General features: G+C 52.0%; 1 protein-coding gene across 1 annotated transcript in view; it reads right to left on the bottom strand.

The window, feature by feature from the left end:
* The window catches only part of LOC149453271 (uncharacterized), a 227,083-nt gene that overhangs the window by 161,620 nt on the left and 50,528 nt on the right, over window positions 1-14,935 (bottom strand). The gene's annotated exons all lie outside the window — the stretch shown is intronic.

Genomic DNA, 14,935 nt, shown 5'->3' with positions numbered 1-14,935 from the left:
ATGAAAGCATGGAACCATCTTGCCTTGTATCAACGGTTCAGGCTGGTGGTGCTGTCATGGTGTGGTGGATCCATCCTGCCTTGTATCAACGGTTCAGGCTGGTGGTGGTGGTGTCATGGTGTGGTGGATCCATCCTGCCTTGTATCAGTGGTGCTGGTGGTGGATCCATCCTGCCTTGTATCAATGGTTCAGGCTGGTGATGGTGGTGTCATGGTGTGGGGGATCCATCCTGCCTTGTGACCCGCTGGCCAGCACTGGTACTGCAGCCCACACAGCAGGTGAGTCATTTCCTGACTCTGTGGGGAGTGGCTGTGTGTGTAGCTGCTCTGCTGAGCTCCAGGAGGGCCTGAAAAGCCTGGGGCTTGCCTGCCCCAACCCAGCCCAGGTGGGATGTCGGTCCCTGGGTCTGGTCCTACTGGCCTGAAGGCCCCAAAGCCTGGGACCTCAGGTGATTTATCCGGCTCGGACAGGATGGAAGGCCGTGGGCCTAGTGGAGAGAAGAAGGCCCCAAAGTCTGGGATCCCAAGTGCCCTGCCTGGCCCAGGCAGGAAGGAGGGACCTGAGCCTGGGTCTAGCAAGGTTAGTACCCCGGAGGGACCTAGTACCGGCCTCCGAATCCCAGCAGTGGAGGACCTGGGAACAGCCCCAAATATGGGGGAGACCTACTCCCAATACAGGGAGCGTGTGGCGGCTCGGATCAGGCTAGTGGAGCAGGAGGGAGCAAAGCTTAAGAAGCTGTCCCTTGATTTAAAGAAGCTGCGGACCTCTTATTTATGCGTGTTGTCCTCTAAGAGGCAGGGGATGAAGCCAGGCCTGGAGGCCTTGGAGCTCCAAGTGTCCCAGCAAGAGTGATACGTTTTGGCGCTGCAGCGCAAGAGTGGGGCCCTTAGAGAGCAGTAGCTTAATGAGGCCAAGTTCAAGGCTGCGAGGAGCCGCAGGGTAGCGGCTGTGCGGGGCCCGGTGGAGGAGGCCTCATCTGTGGAGGATCTTACAGTAGAGTTGCCAGAGGATAGTGAGAGGAGACGGGCTGGCTGAGCCCGCTGTGTCGGTGGAGGAAGAGGTTAGGCCTGATACGGAGAAGCGTGCAGTTGCGGAATCATCAGAGTCCCTCCCCCTTGGGCAGTGTCCCACGGATTGGGGGACACGGATGGAGGAGGCGGAGCTGGCAGGTGAGCTCCAGTTTACAGTGGAGGAAGGACCGGAACTGCGTCACGCAGACTTCCGGTTTTCGTCCGAAGAGGAGGAAGTGGACGCCGGAAGTCATCCCGCGCAAACCCGCCAAGCCGGTGGCCAGGGAGCGTGCCGCATTCGTGCTGCTGGATCACATTCCGCAGGAGGTGCTGGCTAAGGCTGGGGAACTTCCCTCAGGACACAATGGACAGGACTCTGCTACCGGGACTGGTGAGGTATTCTCGGGCATGGGGGTGACAAATGTCTGTTGAAGTGTCAGGAGCGCAGGTCTGCCCCACGGTCCTGACTAGGGGTCTCCTCTCCCCAGTAGTCCCGCCGGGCCCCGCACCCTCGGGGGTTGTGATGGCTGCGTGTGTACAGCCTCATACTACTCCTCAGGGGGATTTGTCTTCTGAGCCCCTAGTACAGGCTCCTGTGGGTCAAGTTCAGGTGGGCTCCCCTTCCCGGGTGATTGATGCCCACCTTCTAGCTTCCCGGGATCCCGTTGATTCACAGCCTGTGCCCCTGTCTTGGCTGCCAGTGCAGTGGTTCCTCCTGAAGCAGGCTCCCCTGGTATAAGTGTCCCTAAGCCCACGTTGAGCTACTCCGCGGCAGTTAGGGGTGGTCCAGTGCCCATGTGGTCAGCCAGGGCAAGGGCAGGCAACCTACCCACTTTAGCAGCCAGGCGTAATGTAGTCCAAATTGAGTGGACAGGGGAGGGTCCCCCCCTTAGTAGGAGGGAAGTCCTGGAGATGGGGTTCCGGGCAAGTGAAATTTTTGCCTTTATCGCCCCGGTTGGGACCGGAAAATATGATGTTTCTTTCATGCGGCCGGATCAACTCGATTTATTTTGGCAGCGGTATGAGGCCACTTTTGTGTCCAGCCCCAGGTGGGTGGGTTTGACCCCCTGGCTTTTGTCCCGCCACTCCCTTGTTAAGAAGGTTACAATCCTGGTGCGGAATGAATCCATCCTTGCTGCGGATATCCAGGTCTGGTTGAGCAGGTATGGAGATGTGTTGGGGCCCTTGGGAAAGGTCCTTGATGACCGGGGTATTTGGACCGGTGGGTGGACGGCTTCCGTTCGCCTCCGTGTGGTCGGGAATGTTATCCAGCATGTCCCCTCCTCTGCGTTCTTGGGGAAGGATCGGTTGATTATCTTCTATCCTTGCCAGCCGAGGGTCTGTCACCGGTGCGGGACTAAGGGGCATTTTGCTGCCACCTGCCCGGTCGTACGTTGCTCTCTCTGCCAGGAGATAGGGCACTTGGCAAGAGATTGCAGTACCATCAAGAGCAACCTCTGTGGTACAGAGGGGCACTCGTACAACAGGTGCCCAGAAGCCCTCCATAACCTCCCTGCGGGAGAATTGGCAGCTGAGTTTTCCCGCATGGAGGCGGGGGAGGAGTTAGTGAGGGCTGCTTCAGCTTTGGCAGCTACCCTGACGGGGGAGGTGGAGGCTGCTGAGGCTTCTTTGGTCTCTGCCCCACCTGCCCCGGTTGTGTCCTCTGTCGCCCCTTCTGGCATGCCTGTCTCTCCCCCTAGGAACAAGAAACAGCTGAGGGAGGCTGCTGGGGGGTGGGGGGGGGGGTGGGTTGGTGGAGGCCAGGTCTAGCGTAGTTGTGGCTACTCCCCCTGTACTCTTGCCTTTGCGGAGGGAGTAACCTGGTAAGGGACCTCAGGAGTCCCAGGGTTCTGTCCCGGTAGGGGCTCAGGAGGAGGAGGGGTGGTCCCAGGTGTCTGGGGGTAGGCATAATAGGCCTGTACTATCCTCTGCGGGTTAGTCTCCTCTCTGGAGGTGAGGGAGGTGGCCCTGGAAAACCGGTTTGGGGCTTTATCAGGGGGAGGAAGGTGAGTTTGATCCCACTTCTCCGATGGAGGATGAGGAGGCGAGAGGGCCCCTGAAGCGTGTAAGGGATTCTGCTAAAAAAGTCAGGAGGAGGGTTAAGAAACGTCCCTCTCAATTATCTTAATGGCAGTTCAATTATCTTAATGGCAGTTCCCGCTCCGATAAAGGTGGCAACCATTAATGTTGTTGGTAACGTGTCGGCAGATAATTGAGGTAGAGATCGGAAGATGTCTGATTCTGGATGTTCTCGTAAGGGGGCAAGAGCTCCGTCTTTGCGAGGATTAAACCTTACCTCTTTACATCCCGGCTGGTAGTCTTTGGAGGTGATTTTAACACCATTACTAGGCCCAAGGACAGGAGAGGCTTCACTGACAGGCTGGGATATGATAGAGTTTTTCTAAATGCTATAGTCAGGGAGGCAGGTCTGGTTGACGCTTGGATTCAAAGTGTCCCAGACGGCACGGGCTTCACCTATAGGAGAGGTAATAGCCAGAGTAGGATAGACAGGTTTTTTTGAAGGAGAACTCTGCCTTCTCGGCACCTGAGTGTCGGGCGGTGGAGTTTTCCGATCACCTTATGCTGTCTGTCACCTTGAATATTTCAGACACGCCGCTGAGAGGAAAGGGCATCTGGAGGATGAATTTGTCTCTGCTGGAGGACGAGGAGGTGAGACAATCTTTCGAGGGGTTCTTTCAGGCACAGGAGACGGTGCTGGATTTCTGCGGTAGTAAGTCGGAGTGGTGAGAGCTTACCAAGGTGCGGATCAGCAGGTTTTTCAAGGCCATTGGTAAGAGACTGCAGTTTAAATGGTATAACGCCTACCAGCGGTTGCGGAGGCGGCTCAACCGCCTTGCTTCTAGCTGTGGAGATTCGGGGGCAATCTCGGATGTGAAGCTTCTCCTCAGGCAATTCCAGTATGATCAGCATGCCTCTTTGGTTCTGGAGAGGGATTATGGGAAATACCACTCGCCTGAGCCTTTCCAGAATTGCAAACAGAGTGCAGCAGTTAAGACGATCTCTGCTCTGAGGGATAGTATGGGGTGCCTGGCGAAATCCAGGTCAGGGTTCCTGGAGGTCTCCAGGTCCTTTTATGTGGGCTTACTGGGTGAGAAGCACCTTGACCGGAAGAGAATGTTGAGCTTTTTGGAATCCACGCCTGGTCTGGACAGTGATGTCCCTCTGGCGAGTTTGACTGGGGAGATTACTGCGGAAGAGGTGTCCAGAACGATTGATAGTCTGGCCATTAAAAAGACTCCTGGGCCAGAGGGTCTGACAGTCGAATTCTTTAAGGCTTTTAAGTCCTGCCTGGCACCTCGTCTCGCGAAAGTGTTTAACAGCTGTCTGGATGAGGGATCTCTCCCTCCTTCCATGAGACAGTCTGCAGTTATCCTCCTGTCAAAGGGTAAGGATCCTTCGGCTATTGAGAACTGGCACCCCATCAGCCTCCTCAATGTCGATAGAAAGGTTCTGGTGAAGATCTTGTTCTGGCGCTTGTCGTCAGTGGCAGACAGTTTGCTTTCTCGTCAGCAGCATTGCTCGGTTCAGGGCAGGAGTATCTTTACAGCGGTGTTAGCTGTCCGGGAGGCTTTGGAACGGTGTAAGGCTGAAGGATGGGGAAAGTACTTGCTGGCGGTGGATCAGGCAAAGGCCTTTGATCGGGTTAATCATGAGTACCTCTGGCATCTCCTGGACCGGTATGGTTTGGAGGGGAGGTTCATCGGCTGGCTGAAGATATTATATCAAGGGGCTGAGAGCTTCATGTTGGTGAATGGTTGGGCAGCCCTTTGAGGTTGGATCTGGGGTGCGCCAGGGTGCCCGCTGAGTCCCTTGCTCTATGCCTTTGCCATCGACCCCTTCGTCAGGAGGTTAGATGGTGGGGCAGTGAGCGGGGTGCCGGTGGGTGCCACTGTAGATCCGCCTTTGAGAGTTGTGGCTTATGCTGATGACGTTTCTGTTTTCATTTCTGGACCAGAGGAGGTGCAGGAGGTGGTTTCAGTAATGGATCAGTATGCCGAAGCATCAGGTTCCAAGGTCAATCAGGACAAATGTGAAGTTCTCTGGATGGGTAGGGAGGGTAAGAGCTTCTCACTCCCGGACACCTTCCTGGTGCCTCAGCCAAACATCAAAGTGTTGGGCATCAATTTTGGCCCTGCTGATTACAGCAAGCAAAATTGGGAGACCAAACTGTCAGATGCCGAGGTCAAGGTGAGATGCTGGAAGGGGTGGTGGCTCTCCTTGAGGGAAAGGGTTGACTTGATCAAGACTTTCATGCTCCCCGTCTTTTTGTCAGCTTTGTTTGCCTCTTGCCAGAATCGCTCTATACGAGGATCTACAGCTGTTTCTTCCAGTTGTTATGGGGGAACAGGCTGAACCTCGTCAAGAGGGATGTGACTTACTCATCCAGGCGGGAGGGTGGCCTAGGTATGGTCAACCCGGAGGTCTTTTTCTCTCTGATGTTCTTGAAACATAACTTTGGTAGTATGCTGGCAGAGAGACCGCCTGCATGGGTAGGGCTGTTCCGGATCTGGTTTGGACCTTTTCTGCACAGTGGTGGGCCAGTGAGAAGCCTGCGGGTCAAGCATGGTAAGCTCCCGGCTTACGTGGCCCTGTGCCTGAAGTTACTCCGACGGTGGCATGTGACTGCGGAGGAGGTCTGGACCCTCCCCAGGAGGCTCCTGGGTGAGTGGATTGTGGCGTCTGCTTTCCATGCACCGCTGGCCTTGAGAGATTGCCCGGGCCATGTTTTGAGGGAGGGTTTGCGCTTAATAAATCTGGAGCAGATCCCCCTGAAGTTGCGGGACCAGGCCTGGCTCGCCTTCCACGGCAGTCTCTACGTGAGGGGTAACCTGAAGTACCGTCCTCCAGATGACTGTGGTTGTCTGAGGTCGGAGTGTGTGGGTGAAGTGGAGACTATGGACCACTTCTTGTGTCAGTGCCCCTTTAATGTAGAGGTGTATAAACAGGTTGGAGGGGCTCTGGGTGTTCCTTTCCTCCATCGCATGTCGTATGCGGAGTGGGTGTACGGAGCATTCAAGCGTCGCATGGGTTTTGATTTGGACACCTTGTTTCTAGTCAGCTTAGTTGTCCGTTACTACACTTGGATGGCACGGTGTCATGTCTCCATTCGGCAGAAGGTCCTCCCTGTTCAGGTGGTGGTGAGTGACATCCTTGGTGAGGTTGGGAAAATTCGGGGTCTTGAGAAAGACAGGCTGCGGCGTAGGGCTTGGATGGAGGCGTGGAGGAACATCAAGCCTGTTGCTGCGGTCTGTTGATCTCGGGTGATGGGAACTGTCCCTGTTTTCTGCCTCTTGCACTCCCTAGCTTTTGCGTTTTGGTCTTTTTGGTAGCCTTTTGCATGGTAGGTTGTAGGGGTCAGATATGGAAGATCTGCGGGTTCCTTAGCCCTCCCCCGTGGTGTACATAATAGTGAGGTTATATTTGGTCTGTGTATAGTTAGGCCATATAGGCCGTAAGCAGTGGATATATATGGAAATTGCATATGGTTCTGTTTCATGTTTTGAGCCATAAAGGCTTTTCTATAATTTTTTTTGGTCTCGGCCATAGAAGCCTTGTATATATATTGTATATAGTTTGGTTTTTTTTTTCTTTTTTTTTTTCCCCCCCCCCCAGGTTATGGACTTTTATGTTGGGCCCTAGAGGACATTATTTTGAGGTTCCTTTTCAGGACTTGGACTCTGGCCATATAGGCCGAGGTACATATATGTATATATTTGTTTGGTTTCTCTTCCAGGAGCTGGACTTTGAGTTTATGGCCATCAGGCTGAGTTTATTTTCTTTGTTTATTATTTCTCCCACAGGGGTTGTTGGGACTTTTTCAGTTTCTTCGTTTAGTTTTGTATTTATTTATTATAATTTTGTACTTTTATATATGAGTTAAGGATGGATATGTATGCTCATAATACATTTAAATAAAAAAAATTCCATCCTGAATTTTATCAATGGTTCAGGCTGGTGGTGGAGTCATGGTGTGGTGGATCCATCTTGCCTTGTATGAATGGTTCAGGCTGGTAGTGGTGGTGTCATGGTGTGGTGGATCCATCTTGCCTTGTAGCCACAGTTCATGGATGTGCAGCCAACAGATCTGCAGCAACTGCGTGATGCTATCATGTCAATATGGACCAACATCTCTGAGGAATGTTTCCAACACCTTGGTGAATCTATGCCACCAAGACAAAAGGCAAAAGGGGGTCCAACCCAGGACTAGCAAGGTGGACCTAATAAAGTGGCCAGTGAGTGTATATTGTACATTCACATCAGTCCCGGCCCTCGAGGAGCATACAATCTAAGCTCCCTAACTCACATTCATACATACACATACTAGGGCCAATATAGACAGGAGCCAATTCACCTCCCAGCATGTCGGAATGTAGGAGTAAACCGGAGTACCCGGAGAAAACCCCCGCAGGCACAGGGAGAAAGTGCAAACTCCAGGCAGGTGGTGACATGGTTGGGATTTGAACCCTAGGGCAGGGGTGTCAAAGACCTATCACCTAGGGCACGGGTGTCAAAGACCTATCAACTAGGGCAGGGGTGTCAAAGACCTATCACCTAGGGCACGGGTGTCAAAGACCTATCAACTAGGGCACGGGTGTCAAAGACCTATCAACTAGGGCACGGGTGTCAAAGACCTATCAAACTAGGGCACGGGTGTCAAAGACCTATCAAGGGCACGGGTGTCAAATATCTATCAAACTAGGGCACGGGTGTCAAAGACCTATCAACTAGGGCACAGGTGTCAAAGACCTATCACCTAGGGCACGGGTGTCAAAGATCTATCAACTAGGGCACGAGTGTCAAAGACCTATCAACTAGGGCACGGGTGTCAAAGATCTATCAACTAGGGCAGGGTTGTCAAAGACCTATCAACTAGGGCAGGGGTGTCAAAGACTATCACCTAGGGCACGGGTGTCAAAGACCTATCAACTAGGGCAGGGGTGTCCAAGACCTATCAAGGGCACGGGTGTCAAATATCTATCAAACTAGGGCACAGGTGTCAAAGATCTATCACCTAGGGCACGGGTGTCAAAGACCTATCACCTAGGGCACGGGTGTCAAAGATCTATCAACTAGGGCACGAGTGTCAAAGACCTATCAACTAGGGCACGGGTGTCAAAGACCTATCAAACTAGGGCACGGGTGTCAAAGACCTATCAAACTAGGGCACGGGTGTCAAAGATCTATCAACTAGGGCACGGGTGTCAAAGATCTATCAACTAGGGCAATGGTGTCAAAGATCTATCAACTAGGGCACGGGTGTCAAAGATCTATCAACTAGGGCAATGGTGTCAAAGACCTATCAACTAGGGCACGAGTGTCAAAGACCTATCAACTAGGGCACGGGTGTCAAAGACCTATCAACTAGGGCGCGGGTGTCAAAGATCTATCAACTAGGGCACGGATGTCAAAGACCTATCAACTAAGGCACGGGTGTCAAAGATCTATCAAGGGCACGGGTGTCAAAGACCTATCACCTAGGGCACGGGTATCAAAGATCTATCAACTAGGGCACGAGTGTCAAAGACCTATCAACTAGGGCACGGGTGTCAAAGACCTATCAAATTAGGGCACGAGTGTCAAACTGGCAGCTGTTGCCAAACTACAAGTCCCATGAGGCATTGTAAGATTGACAGTTAGAAGCATGAATCTCAAAGGCAGAGGCACGATGGGACTTGTAGTTTCACAACAGCTGGAGGGCCGCCAGTTTGACACCCCTGAACTAGGGGCACCTAATCAAGCCCTCCCTCCCCCCTTAACTCTAGGAGGATCCTGCAGGGAGCAGTGCTCCAGCATTCGGTGTACTGATTCAGAACCTGCCCCACTGCCCAGGACAGGAGAGTAGGAAAAAGGACCTGTCATGCACCCGGACCAAGGACCTTACGAATGAGATGTATGGGTTTGACACCTGTGCTTTAGGGGATTGGAAGCATCCCTTCCCCTCCATTTGAGCAAATGGGAGCATGCTTGACAGGTTTCGTTGTATATGCAGGTTTTCGAGTTAAATGTTTTTTTTTAACCTATGTAAATAGGGGATTGGGTGCACTGGGAGAGGTTCAGTGCAGGTGCATTGAGTGGTCAGAGAAGGGACTGGTAAAAGAAGAGGGGTGCAGGTGTGGTTGGTGGTCAGAGAAGAGATTGGTAAAAGAAGAGGGGTGCAGGTGTGGTGGGTGGTCAGAGAAGGGATTGGTAAAAGAAGAGAAGTGCAGGTGTGGTGGGTGGTCAGAGAAGGGATTGGTAAAAGAAGAGGGGTGCAGGTGTGGTGGGTGGTGAGAGAAGGGATTGGTAAAAGAAGAGGGGTGCAGATGTGGTGGGTGGTGAGAGAAGGGATTGGTAAAAGAAGAGGGGTGCAGATGTGGTGGGTGGTCAGAGAAGGGATTGGTAAAAGAGGGGTGCAGATGTGGTGGGTGGTCAGAGAAGGGATTGGTAAAAAAAGAGGAGAGCAGGTGTGGTGGGTTTTCAGAGAAGGGATTGGTAAAAGAAGAGGGGTGCAGGTACGGTGGGTGGTGAGAGAAGAGATTTATAAAAGAATAGGGGTGCAGGTGTGGACAGAGAAGGGATTGGTAAAAGAGGGGTGCAGGTTTGGTTGGTGGTCAGAGAAGGGATTGGTAAAAAAAAAAGAGAGGTGCAGATGTGGTGGGTGGTGAGAGAAGAGGGGTGCAGGTACGGTGGGTGGTGAGAGAAGGGATTGGTAAAAGAAGAGGGGTGCAGGTGTTGTGGGTGGTCAGAGAAGGGATTGGTAAAAGAGGGGTGCAGGTATGGTTGGTGGTCAGAGGAGGGATTGGTAAAAAAAAAGAGGGGTGCAGGTGTGATGGGTGGTGAGAGAAGGGAGGTACAGTGCCTGGTATAAGAAGGTGCAGGTTTAGTGGTGAGAGGGGCTGTAGGTGTTGAGAGAAGGGGGGTGCAGGTGTGATGCGAGAAGAAGGGTTGCAGGTGTGGTGGGTGGTCGGAGAAAGAATTGGTAAAAAAGAGGAGTGCAGATGCGGTGGGTGGTGAGAGAAGGGAGGTGCAGTGGCTGATAAAAGAAGGGGGGTGCAGGCGTAATGGCCAGAGAAGGGGATTGTAGGCGTTGAGAGATGGGGATGCAGGGGTAGTGGTTGTTGGGGTTGGGCATGTGTGGTCGGTGGAGAGAGTAGGGGGTTGAAGGTGTGGTGAGTGTTCAAAAAATAGTTGGCGCAGCTGTGGTGGGTGGTGAGAGAAGGTGGAGTGCAGGTATATTGAAAGAAGGGGGGTTCAAGGGCTTTGGGTGCTGAGAGATTTGGGTGCAGGTGTGGAAGAGAAGGGGGTGTAATGCGGTTGGTGAGAAAAGGGGGGTGCAAGTGCAGTGGTGGTCAGAGAGGGGTTACAGATGCAATAGGCAGAGAAGTGGGCTTCAGGTGTGGTGAGTTATGAGAAAAGAAGGGTGCAGTTGCAATGGTGGTGAGAGAAGTGGGCATCAGGTGTGGTGGGTGTTGAGAAAAGAAGGGGTGCAAATGCAATGGTGGTGAGAGAAGGGGGCTTTGGGTGTGGTGAGAGAAAACAAGGTGTATGTAGAGTGGGACGGTGGTGAGAAAAGGGGGGTGCAGGTGTGGTGGGTCATAAGAGAAGGGGGTGCAATGCAGTTGGTGAGAAAAGGGGGGTGAAGTGGTGGTCAGAGAGGGGTTACAGATGCAGTAGGCTTCAGGTGTGGTGAGTGATGAGAAAATAAGGGGTGCAGTGGTGGCGAGAGAAGTGGGCATCAGGTGTGGTGGGTGTTGAGAAAAGAAGGGGTGCAGGTGCAGTGGTGGTGAGAGAAGAGGCCTTTGGGTGTGGTGAGAGAAGATAAGGTGTAAATAGAGTAGGAAGGTGGTGAGAGAAGGGGGGTGCAGATGTGGTGGGTCATAAGAGAAGGGGGTACAATGCGGTTGGTGAGAAAAGGGGGGTGCAGGTGCAGTGGTGGTCAGAGAGGGTTACAGATGCAGTAGGCTTCAGGTGTGGTGAGTGATGAGAAAATAAGGGGTGCAGGTGCAGTGGTGGTGAGAGAAGTGGGCGTCAGGTGTGGTGGGTGTTGAGAAAAGAAGGGTGCAAATGCAATGGTGGTGAGAGAAGGGGGGTGCAGGTTTGGTGGGTGTTGAGAAAATAGATGGTGCAGATGCGGCGAGAGAAGAGGGGGTGCCGGTACAGTGGGTGGGGAGAGGTGGAAGTGCAACTGTGGTGGGTCGTAAGAGAAGGGGGGGGTACAGATGCAGTGGGTGGGGAGAAAATGGGGGTGCAAGTGCAATGGCGGTCAAAGAGGGGTTGCAAGTGTAGTAGGCAATGAGTGAAGGGGATTTAGGTGTGGTGGGTGTTGAGAGATGGGAGAGAAGGTATGGTGGGTTGTAAGAGAATGGAGGCATGCAGATACAGAGGGTGGTGAGAAAAGGGGTTGTAGGCACAGTAGGCAGCAAGAGAAGGGGGCTTCAGGTGTCATGACAGAAGGGGAGGTGTAGGTGGTGGGAGAAGAGAGGTGCCGGTGATTGGTGGAAAATAGGGGGGTTGCAGGTGCAGTGGGTGGTTAAGAAGGCAGGCTTAGTTTGCAGGTACCGTGCCCTACTGGTGTTTTTTTCCCCGGGGAACCGGAAACAAGTTCCCTGTGTTCCGTGCGCCCTTGTTTGTTCCCCCATTGGCAAAACTGGGGTAGGACTCTTTTATTATGTACCTCGATTTTGAAATGCATCTCCTATAAATCGCTAAATCTGTCCTGGCATCCTCTTTGTGAATTCCTCTGCTCCGCTACCAGCTGCTCAGGCTTAGAGAGGAAAGGGCCAAGGTTTGAGCCAATCACGGCTATGTTGCGTTGCACACTGCTGTCACTCTAACACAGTACACATGAACACAAGAGGAGACCGCACAGGGATGACCTCAACGGGCTGTGACTTCATCATCTTCCTATCAGCAGGCTGAAGGAAGAGAGGTAACTAAGGAAGACGAATTGAGCAGCCATTTTATCAACAGATACCCAATCTGGGAGATGACAGGGTGTGCATATGTACGGGGTTTATCATGGAGATCTTGCGTTTATGATTTTTGCTTGAAGATCTTGGGCCCATCAGGTAATATAACAGAAGCTTCAGTAACTGACAACTGATCACTTCTAATAGCATGTTTTTTCTCTTCCTCTGAATTTCCAAGCAGATCCAAGCCACCAGTGGAGACCTCTTCCTTCGCAAGAGCTTAGACCTCCCCTATTTCACATTGGCGGCTATTCTGAAGGAATTATTTAGAATGAGAGGGTTTGGAGGAGGCCACCTTAAAACACTTAACCGTAACTTCTGTGATCTGTATCTGCAAGCAGATCCGAGCCACCAGTGGAGACCTTTTCCTTCACAAGAGCTTAGACCTCCCCTGTTGCACATTGGCGGCTGTAGTGAACAAAGTATTTAGAACGAGAGGGTTTGGAGGAGGCCACCTTACATCCTCAACCCTTAACTGTAACTCCTATGATCTGTATCTGCAAGCAGATCCAAGCCACCAGTGGAGACCTCTTCCTTCGCAAGAGCTTAGACCTCCCCTGTTGCACATTGGCAGCTATTCTGAAGGAATTATTTAGAACGAGAGGGTTTGGAGGAGGACACCTTAAATCCTCAACCCTTAACTGTAACTTCTGTGATCTGTATCTGCAAGCAGATCCAAGCCACCAGTGGAGACCTCTTCCTTCGCAAGAGCTTAGACCTCCCCTGTTGCACATTGGCAGCTATTCTGAAGGAATTATTTAGAACGAGAGGGTTTGGAGGAGGCCACCTTAAATCCTCAACCCTTAACCGTAACTCCTGTGATCTGTATCTGCAAGCAGATCCGAGCCACCAGTGGAGACCTCTTCCTTCACAAGAGCTTAGACCTCCCCTGTTGCACATTGGTGGCTATAGTGAACAAAGTATTTAGAACGAGAGGGTTTGGAGGAGGCCACCTTAAAGCCTCAACTCTTAACTGTAACTCCTGTGATCTGTACCTGCAAGCAGATCCAAGCCACCAGTGGAGACCTCTTCCTTCGCAAGAGCTTAGACCTCCCTGTTGCACATTGGTGGCTACTAAGAAGGAAGTATTTAGAACAAGAGGGTTTGGAGGAGGACACCTTAAATCCTCAACCCTGAACTGTAACTCCTGTGATCTGTTATTGTTGTTCACAGACACTAACTCCTTTCTATTACTTCAGTCTAAAGCAGCCTTTTTAACATGGAGGAACCCTTACATTAGGTTTCTGGGCTCAGGGAACTCCTGTTAATAAATACCGCCTCTAATGTGCATGGTATATTAGTGTGATGGCCACTGAGGAGATTGCTACTTACATTGGTGGGGGCATTAGGAAGAATCCCCACTTCCTCCTTACAAATAGCCAACAAGATCACTGCTGCCAGTGGTTACTCATCTGAGAGATAGAAGATGTTCAACAAGCCCCTAGCAACTGCTGGATTCTCCCTAGGGCTCCACAGTACCCTGGCTGAAAAATGCTGGTCTAAGTTGTAACCCAAAAGAATCTTTCATTTAAAGACCCCAGTACAGGAACTAACTAGTCTAGGGGTCTCCAAACAACAGGCCACATCTGGCCAGCTGCAAGATTTTATCCTGCCCGCAGCTAGGGTCAGAGGCATAAGGGGCTGGGACAAGGGGTGGGCACTAGGGATGGTCGCCCTGGGCACTGTGGAATCATGTGGAGGTAGGGTGCACCAAGAAATTGGGGGGGGGGGAATTTGTGTTGGGAGGGGGAATTTGGAGCGGCAACAGAAGGTAAGAATTTTTTTAGGAGGGGTGGGTGGTGCTTAGAGTGAAGATCTGGAGAAATTTGTGCTGGGGGGGGATTTGCACTAGAAGAGGTGATGTGGTAGAGGGGAATCGTGCTAAGAGGGAAATTTCTTTTCCTGGGGGGGGAATTTGTGCTGGTAGGGGGGATTTTGAGTGTGTGCGTGTGTCGGGGGGATGTTTGTGCTCGGAGGACAAATTTGAGGGGTAGATTTGTGCTAGGAGGGGGTGATTTGGGGGTGCGTTGTTGAGCTTGGGGAATTTGGGGAGAAAGAGGATTTGAGCTGGGATGTAAGGGTGGACGTCTGATGTCCCTGGGGTATCAGGGGACCCTGATGTAAGGGTGGACTTCTGAAGCAGACTCTGATGTAAGGGGTGCTCTCAAGGGGACCCTAATGTAAGGGTGGACTATCATGGGGACCTGATGCAAGGGTGGACTTTTGAAGCAGTTTGATGTAAGGGGTGCTCTGAAGGGAACCCTAATGTAAGGGTGGACTATGATGGGGGCCCTGATGTAAGGGTGGACTTCTGAAGCAGAGTTTGATGTAAGGGGTGCTCTGAAGGGAACCCTAATGTAAGGGTGGAAAATGATGGGGGCCCTGATGTAAGGGTGGACTTCTGAAGCAAAGTTTGATGTAAGGGGTGCTCTGAAGGGAACCCTAATGTAAGGGTGGACTATGATGGGGACACTGATGTAAGGCTGGACTTCTGAAGCAGAGTTTGATGTAAGGGGTGCTCTGAAGGGAACCCTAATGTAAGGGTGGAAAATGATGGGGGCCCTGATGTAAGGGTGGACTTCTGAAGCAAAGTTTGATGTAAGGGGTGCTCTGAAGGGAACCCTAATGTAAGGGTGGACTATGATGGGGGCCCTGATGTAAGGGTGGACTATGATGGGGGCCCTGATGTAAGGGTGGACTTCTGAAGCAGAGTTTGATGTAAGGGGTGCTCTGAAGGGAACCCTAATGTAAGGGTGGACTATGATGGGGGCCCTGATGTAAGGGTGGACTATGATGGGGGCCCTGATGTAAGGGTGGACTTGTGAAGCAGAGTTTGATGTAAGGGGTGCTCTGAAGGAGACCCTAATGTAAGGGTGGACTATGATGGGGACACTGATGTAAGGCTGGACTTCTGAAGCAGAGTTTGATGTAAGGGGTGCTCTGAAGGGAACCCTA

This window comes from Staurois parvus, unplaced genomic scaffold (assembly GCF_062004578.1).
Source record: "Staurois parvus isolate SC_StPar_1 unplaced genomic scaffold, SC_StPar_1.0 ptg000449l, whole genome shotgun sequence".
NCBI classification, from domain to species: domain Eukaryota; kingdom Metazoa; phylum Chordata; class Amphibia; order Anura; family Ranidae; genus Staurois; species Staurois parvus.
The sequence above is the reverse complement of the archived record's forward strand: the minus strand, read 5'-3'. Positions and strand labels throughout refer to the sequence as shown.